At 58.2% G+C, this 6000-nt stretch overlaps 1 protein-coding gene across 1 annotated transcript in view; it reads right to left on the reverse strand.

Annotated features, from left to right (window-relative positions):
* Window positions 1-1256, reverse strand: part of MPPED1 (metallophosphoesterase domain containing 1) — a 30652-nt gene extending 29396 nt beyond the window's left edge. The window contains exon 1 of the mRNA XM_038756879.1: window positions 1180-1256. The gene's annotated coding sequence lies outside the window, so the exon portion shown is untranslated. The remainder of the gene's footprint in view (window positions 1-1179) is intronic.
* Window positions 1257-6000: the final 4744 nt, after the last annotated feature.

Below are 6000 nucleotides of genomic sequence, written 5' to 3' on the forward strand. Positions count from 1 at the left end.
CCAGGGGCCTCGGTGGAGGGAGAGAGGGAGGGAAGAACGGACGGAAGGAAGGAAGGAAGGAAGGAAGGAAGGAAGGAAGGAAGGAAGGAAGAAAAGAAGGAAGGAAGGAAGGAAGGAAGAAAGAAAAGAAGGAAGGAAGGAAAGGAGCTCTGAGGAAGCGGCCGCGGGAACTCGCGAAAATCACCAGGAAGTTTGCAGGGCGGCGAAGCCGAGAGGGCCGGCAGGAGGGAGACGAGGAAGAGCGGGCCATCAGGGGGCACGGAGGGCGGGAGGGCGGGAAGGGGGGAGGGAGGGAAGGAGGAAGGCCTGACACCCCCTCGCCCCCCCCGCCCCCCGGACCTCGGTCCTCGGAGTTTTTGCCGGTCCTTCCCGCTAGGGGGTCCCGGTCCCGGTCCCGCTCCCGGGGCCGGACCCCGCCCCGCCCCCCTCCCCTTTCGGCCTCTGTCCCCCGGCCCGGCGCACTCGCGCACGGACGCGCGCACGGGAGAGAGAGCGCGCGCGCGCGCGGACACCCGCACGTGCCCACGCACTCGGACTCCTACCTGGACAGACCCCTGCAGTCCGCGCAGCCTCGCGGCATCCAACCCAGCCAGGGGACGAGGACGGGGCTGGGAGGGAGGGAAGGGGCGGGGGCTGGGATGGAGGGGGCTGGGACGGAGGGGACGGGGCTGGGTCCGGCTCTGCCACCTCGCCGCCGCCGCCGCCGCTCTGCAAAGGCTCCCAGAGCCCGGGGGTCCGTCCGGGGGGGCCGTCCGGGGGGCCGTCCGGGGGGCCGTCCGGGGGGCCGTCCGTCCACCCGCCGCCCCCGGGGCTCCGGAGCGCGAGGAGCGACGAAGAAGGACGAAGGAACCGAAAGGGCCGGGGTAAGGGAGCGATCCAGAAGCCCGACCAAGGAAAGGACAAGAAAAGGCCGGGGGGCGGGGGGGTCCTCCGCCAAATCGTCGCCCCTCTCCCGTTGTCCTGTCCTGTCCTGCCCCCGAGGGTCGCGGCCGGACCCCTGTGGGCGGGCTGCCCCGGAGGGCTGCAGGAGGAGGAGGAATGGGGGGGGAGGAGGGAGGTGCTGCGCAAAAAAGGAGGGGGGCTAGCCCAGACCCCCGTCTCCGGAGGGGCCAAGCCTTTACTCGCCCACAGGCCGCGGGTCCCCCGGGTTGGGGGTCGGAGGTCCCGCCCCGCACTCACCTCCCCGGTCCCCGGGAGCCGCCGCCTCCGCCGCCGCCCGGAGTGGAGACCCGGCCTCTTCTCCGGGCTTTCCGAGAGCTCCCGGCCTCCCCTCCCTCCCTCCCCTCCCCTCCCCACCCCCCGCTCGTTTGGGGGAGCCGGGACACCCCCCCCCCCCGCCCCCCGGGCCCCCCCCCCCCCGCGGAAAGGGGGATCCTGGGCGCCGCGGCCCGCCCCTCCCCCGGGGGGGGGGGGGGGCGAGGAAGTCTGGGGTCCCCCGGAGCCCCCCGGGCCCGAGGGGAAAGGTGGAGGAGGGGACAGAGTGAGGTCCTTTGCCCGCCCGCCGCCCAAAGACACGCTCTCCCTCGTGTCCCAGTGTAGGTATCCGCGACCAGGGGGTCTCCGGACGGGGGACGGGGGCGGGGGGCGGGGAGGGTGGGGAGCTATGCCTCCCCTCCACCCCACTCCACTCTCCTCCCCCGACACCTGCCCCAAGTAACTTGGCCCAGGGCGCCCGGGCAGAACTGCGAGGCCGACCTCTTCCCCTTCCCTCCTCCCTCCTCCCTCCGCCGCCCCCGGGGACCTTCACTAAAACACTCGTCGCCCCGATCCTGGAATCCGAGGGGGAGCGGTAAGCTCCGGGAAGGCCGAAAATTTCAGAAAAAGAGCCGAGAATGGCTAGGAGAACGGGGAGCTTCAGGGAAACGGAGTGAGAATCCTCCCCCACTTAGCCCCCTCTCCAAGGTCCTGAGCCCGGCCCCGCCCCGCCGTCAACAGGGACCCCTGGCACCCCCTCCAGGGATACCGGTGCCCCCTCTTCCCGTAACCCTCCCTCCCCTCCCATTCTCCCCTCCCCTTCTCCCGCCTCTCCTGACCCCCTTCTCCCCTCCCCTTCTCCCCTACTACTCCCCTCCTCTCTCCTGCTGTGCGTCCCACCCCTTCACCCCTCCCGTTTTGCGTCTCCTCCACTTCCTCCCTTCCCTATCCTTCTGTCTTCCTTTTCCCCTTCTCTCTCCTCCTCTTCACCCTCCCCTCCTGTTCGCCCTCCCTTTCTTTTCCCCCTCTCCCTCTCCCCTCCCCCATCCTCACTACCTCAGCAGCCCACAGCAGCCATAATCATGATTATCATATCAGTGATTTAGTCTCATACTTTGTGCCAAGCACAGTGCTAAGCCCTGGGGAGAGAAGCGGGATAATCAGAGTGGATGTGGTCTTCATTCCACCAGAAGCTCACAGTTTAAGAGGGAGGAGGAGCAGCGATCTTATCGCCACTTTACAGATGGGGAGATTAAGGCCCAGCGAGGTTAAACAACTTGCAGGGTCACACATCAAGCCGGGAAGAGAACTGGGCCAAGAAACCAGATCTCTTGAAGCAGAGTCCTGGGTTCTAATCCTCTCTCAGCCACTTGCCTGCTGCTTGACCTTGGACAAGTCCCTAATTGCTAGGTGCCTCAGGTTCTTCATCTGTAAAATGGGGGTTAAATACCTATTCTCTCTTCCCCTTAGACTGAGACCCTCATGTGGGCCAGGGACTGTATCTGCTGTCATTGCATTTTATCTACCCCAGCGATTAGGACAGTGCTTGTCGCATAGAAAGTGCTTAATAAATACCTTGATGCCCATCATTCATTATTATTCCTGACTCCCAGCCCTCTGCTCTTCCCATAAGGTCAGCCACATTGCCCCTCACCTCCCAGAGAGGAGGAAGAGTTGGGGTGGGGGTGGCTTGTTGTTCTGCTCCCACTTTGGGAAGTCAGTACAGAATTGGCTCCCTCCAGGGGGCTAAGGCTGCCAGGGGCTGGGAAGTCCCAGGTGAGTGGACTAGGGGGCAGAAGGGGCCATCCAGGAGGGGGCCAATTAATAATAATAATGGTATTTGTTAAGCACTTACTGTGTACCAGGCATTCATTCATTCAATCGTATTTATTGAGCACTTACTGTGTGCAGAGCACTGTACTAAGCCCTGGGATGGTTACGAGCAAATCGAGTTGGACACAGTTCCTTTGTCTTATGTGGGGTTCACAGTCTCAGTCTTCATTTTACAGATGAGGTAATTGAGGAATTAAGTGACTTGCCCAAGGTCACACAGCAGACAAGTGGTGGAGCTGGGATCAGAATCCATGACCTTCTGACTCTCAAGCCCGTGCTCTAGACCATGCTTCTTCTCTTGCTCTGTGGTCATTACCACTGACCACAGGCTCAACTGATCACACAGCTTCCCCTCCCCTTCCTCAGACCAGGCCTAGCTAATGTCAGCAGTTATGGCCCCCAGTCCTAAGAGGTCTTCCCTGACTAAGCCCTCCTTTCCTCTTCTCCCACTCCCTTCTGTGTCGCCCTGACTTGCTCCCTTTATTCATCCTCTGCTCCCAGCCCCAAAGCACGTCCGTCCATATCTGTAATTTATCTATGTCTATTAATGTCTGTCTCCCCCTCTATATTGTAAGCTCATTTTGGGCAGGAAATGTGTCTGTTATATTGTACTCTCCCAAGTGCTTAGTAGAGTGCTGTGCACACAGTAAGAGCTCAATAAATATGATTAACTCACTGACTGACCCGAGGACCCTGCTCCAGGGTTGCCCTCACCTGTCCCCGAGTGCCCGGGTCCATTCCCTGCTCTTGCAGTGACCAATTAAGAGTTCGGACTGTGCAGGGCCATCCATCTGTCCACTGGTCTGCCCATGTCCATCTGCCTGCCCATCTGCCCGTGTCTGCCCACCTGCCCATGCTTCTGTGTCAGTCTCTCTGTCCACCTCTCTATCCACCTTTCTGTGCCTGCGTCTGTCCGCCTGGGTCTATCTGCCTATCTAGAGAAACAGCGTGGCTTTGTGGATAGAGCGTGGGCCCGGGAGTCAGGAGGACCTGGGTTCTAATCCAGCCTCTGCCACATGTGCTGTATGACCTTGGGCAAGTCACTTAACTTCTCTGAGCTCCAGTTACCTCATCTGTAAAATGAAGATTAAGAGTGTGAGCACCATGTGAGACAGGGACTGTGTCCAACTTGTATCTATCCCAGTGCTTAGAACAGTGTTTGGCACATAGTAAGTGCTTAACAAGTACTATCATTATTAAATGCTATTATTATTATTATTATCATTATTATTATTATTATTATGTGTCTGCCTGTGTCTTTCCACCTGCTGGGCCTGTGTCTGTCCGCCTGTCTTTCTGCCTATGTCTGCCCATCTGTCTTTCTGACTGTGTTTACTTGTGTCTGTGCCTTTCTGCTTGCCTGTCTACCTGTGTCTGTCCACCTGCCTCTCTGCCTGTGTGTGTCTGTCTGTCTGCCTGTCTCTCATCTATCTGTATGTCTGCCTGTGTTGGTCTGCCTGCCTGTCTCTGTCTGCCTGACTGCCCACCTGCCTGTCTCTGTCTGTCTTTCTGCCTGTGTCTAGCCACTTGTTTCTGCAGACAGCACTGGCTGTCTGCCTCCCCTTGTCTGTACTCCTGCCTGTCTGCCTGTGTTTGTCTGCCTGCTGGTCTGTTCCTCCTCTGGCCTGGTTCTCTGTGTACAAGGGCTCCGGGGCTGTAGTGAGTGGAAACAGCCAGAGGATCTGGGATTGACTCAGAGCTGGCCTGGTGAGAGCTCTCGCCCGTGTCGGGGAGGGGAGGGGAGGGGACGGGGGCGCGAGGGGCGGGGGCTGGATAGGGGGAGGGGGAGGCAGGGCAGATTGGACAATGTGGGGAGGAGTCACATTAGGATGAGAAAAAGGGCTTTTCTAGTCTGGCCTAGGGGAGCAAGCGTAAGGCTGGGAACCAGGAGACGGGGTTCTAGTCTCAGCTATGCCCCTGGTCCACTGTGTGACCTTGGGCAAGTCACTGAACCTCTCTAGGCTCTCAGTTTCTTCCTCTGTGAAATGGGGGATAAATTCCCTGTCCTCCCTCCCTCTTAGACTGTGAGCCCCAAATGGGACAGGGATTGAATCTGATCTTGTGATCTTGTAACTGCCCCAGCATTTAGCATACTGTTTAGCACTAAGTAGGTGCTGAATCAGTTCCATCTCTAACAAAAAACAATAACAACCAAACCAAAAAACAATTCTAGAAGTGATAGTGTCAATATTTCTTGAGCATCCTCTTGGTACAATCAATCAATCAATCAATCAATCGCATTTATTGAGTGCTTACTGTGTGCAGAGCACTGTACTAAGCGCTTGGGAAGTACAAGTTGGCAACATATAGAGACAGTCCCTACCCAACAGCGGGCTCACAGTCTAAAAGGGGGAGACAGAGAACGAAACCAAGCATACTAACAAAATAAAAAAATAGAATAGATATGTACAAGTAAAATAAATAAATAAATAGAGCAATAAATATGTACAAAAATATATACATATATACAGGTGCTGTGGGGAAGGGAAGGAGGTAAGATGGGGGGATGGAGAGGGGGATAAGGGGACTCCTCTGAAGGAAGGGGCTGAGTCTGGGAAGACCTCCTGGAGGAGGTGAGCTCTCAGTAGGGCCTTGAAGATAGGAAGAGAGCTAGCTTGGTGGATGGGCAGAGGGAGGGCATTCCAGGCCCGGGGGATGACGTGGGCCGGGGGTCGATGGTGGGACAGGCGAGAACGAGGCACGGTGAGGAGATTAGTGGCAGAGGATCTGAGGGTGCGGGCTGGGCTGTAGAAGGAGAGAAGGGAGGTGAGGTAGGAGGGGGTGAGGTGATGGACAGCCTTGAAGCCGAGGGTGAGGAGTTTCTGCCTGATGTGCAGATTGATTGGTAGCCACTGGAGATTTTTGAGGAGGGGAGTAACATGCCCAGAGCGTTTCTGGACAAAGACAATCCGGGCAGCAGCATGAAGTATGGATTGAAGTGGGGAGAGACACGAGGATGGGAGATCAGAGAGA

Source organism: Tachyglossus aculeatus, chromosome 14, assembly GCF_015852505.1.
Source record: "Tachyglossus aculeatus isolate mTacAcu1 chromosome 14, mTacAcu1.pri, whole genome shotgun sequence".
NCBI classification, from domain to species: Eukaryota; Metazoa; Chordata; class Mammalia; order Monotremata; family Tachyglossidae; genus Tachyglossus; species Tachyglossus aculeatus.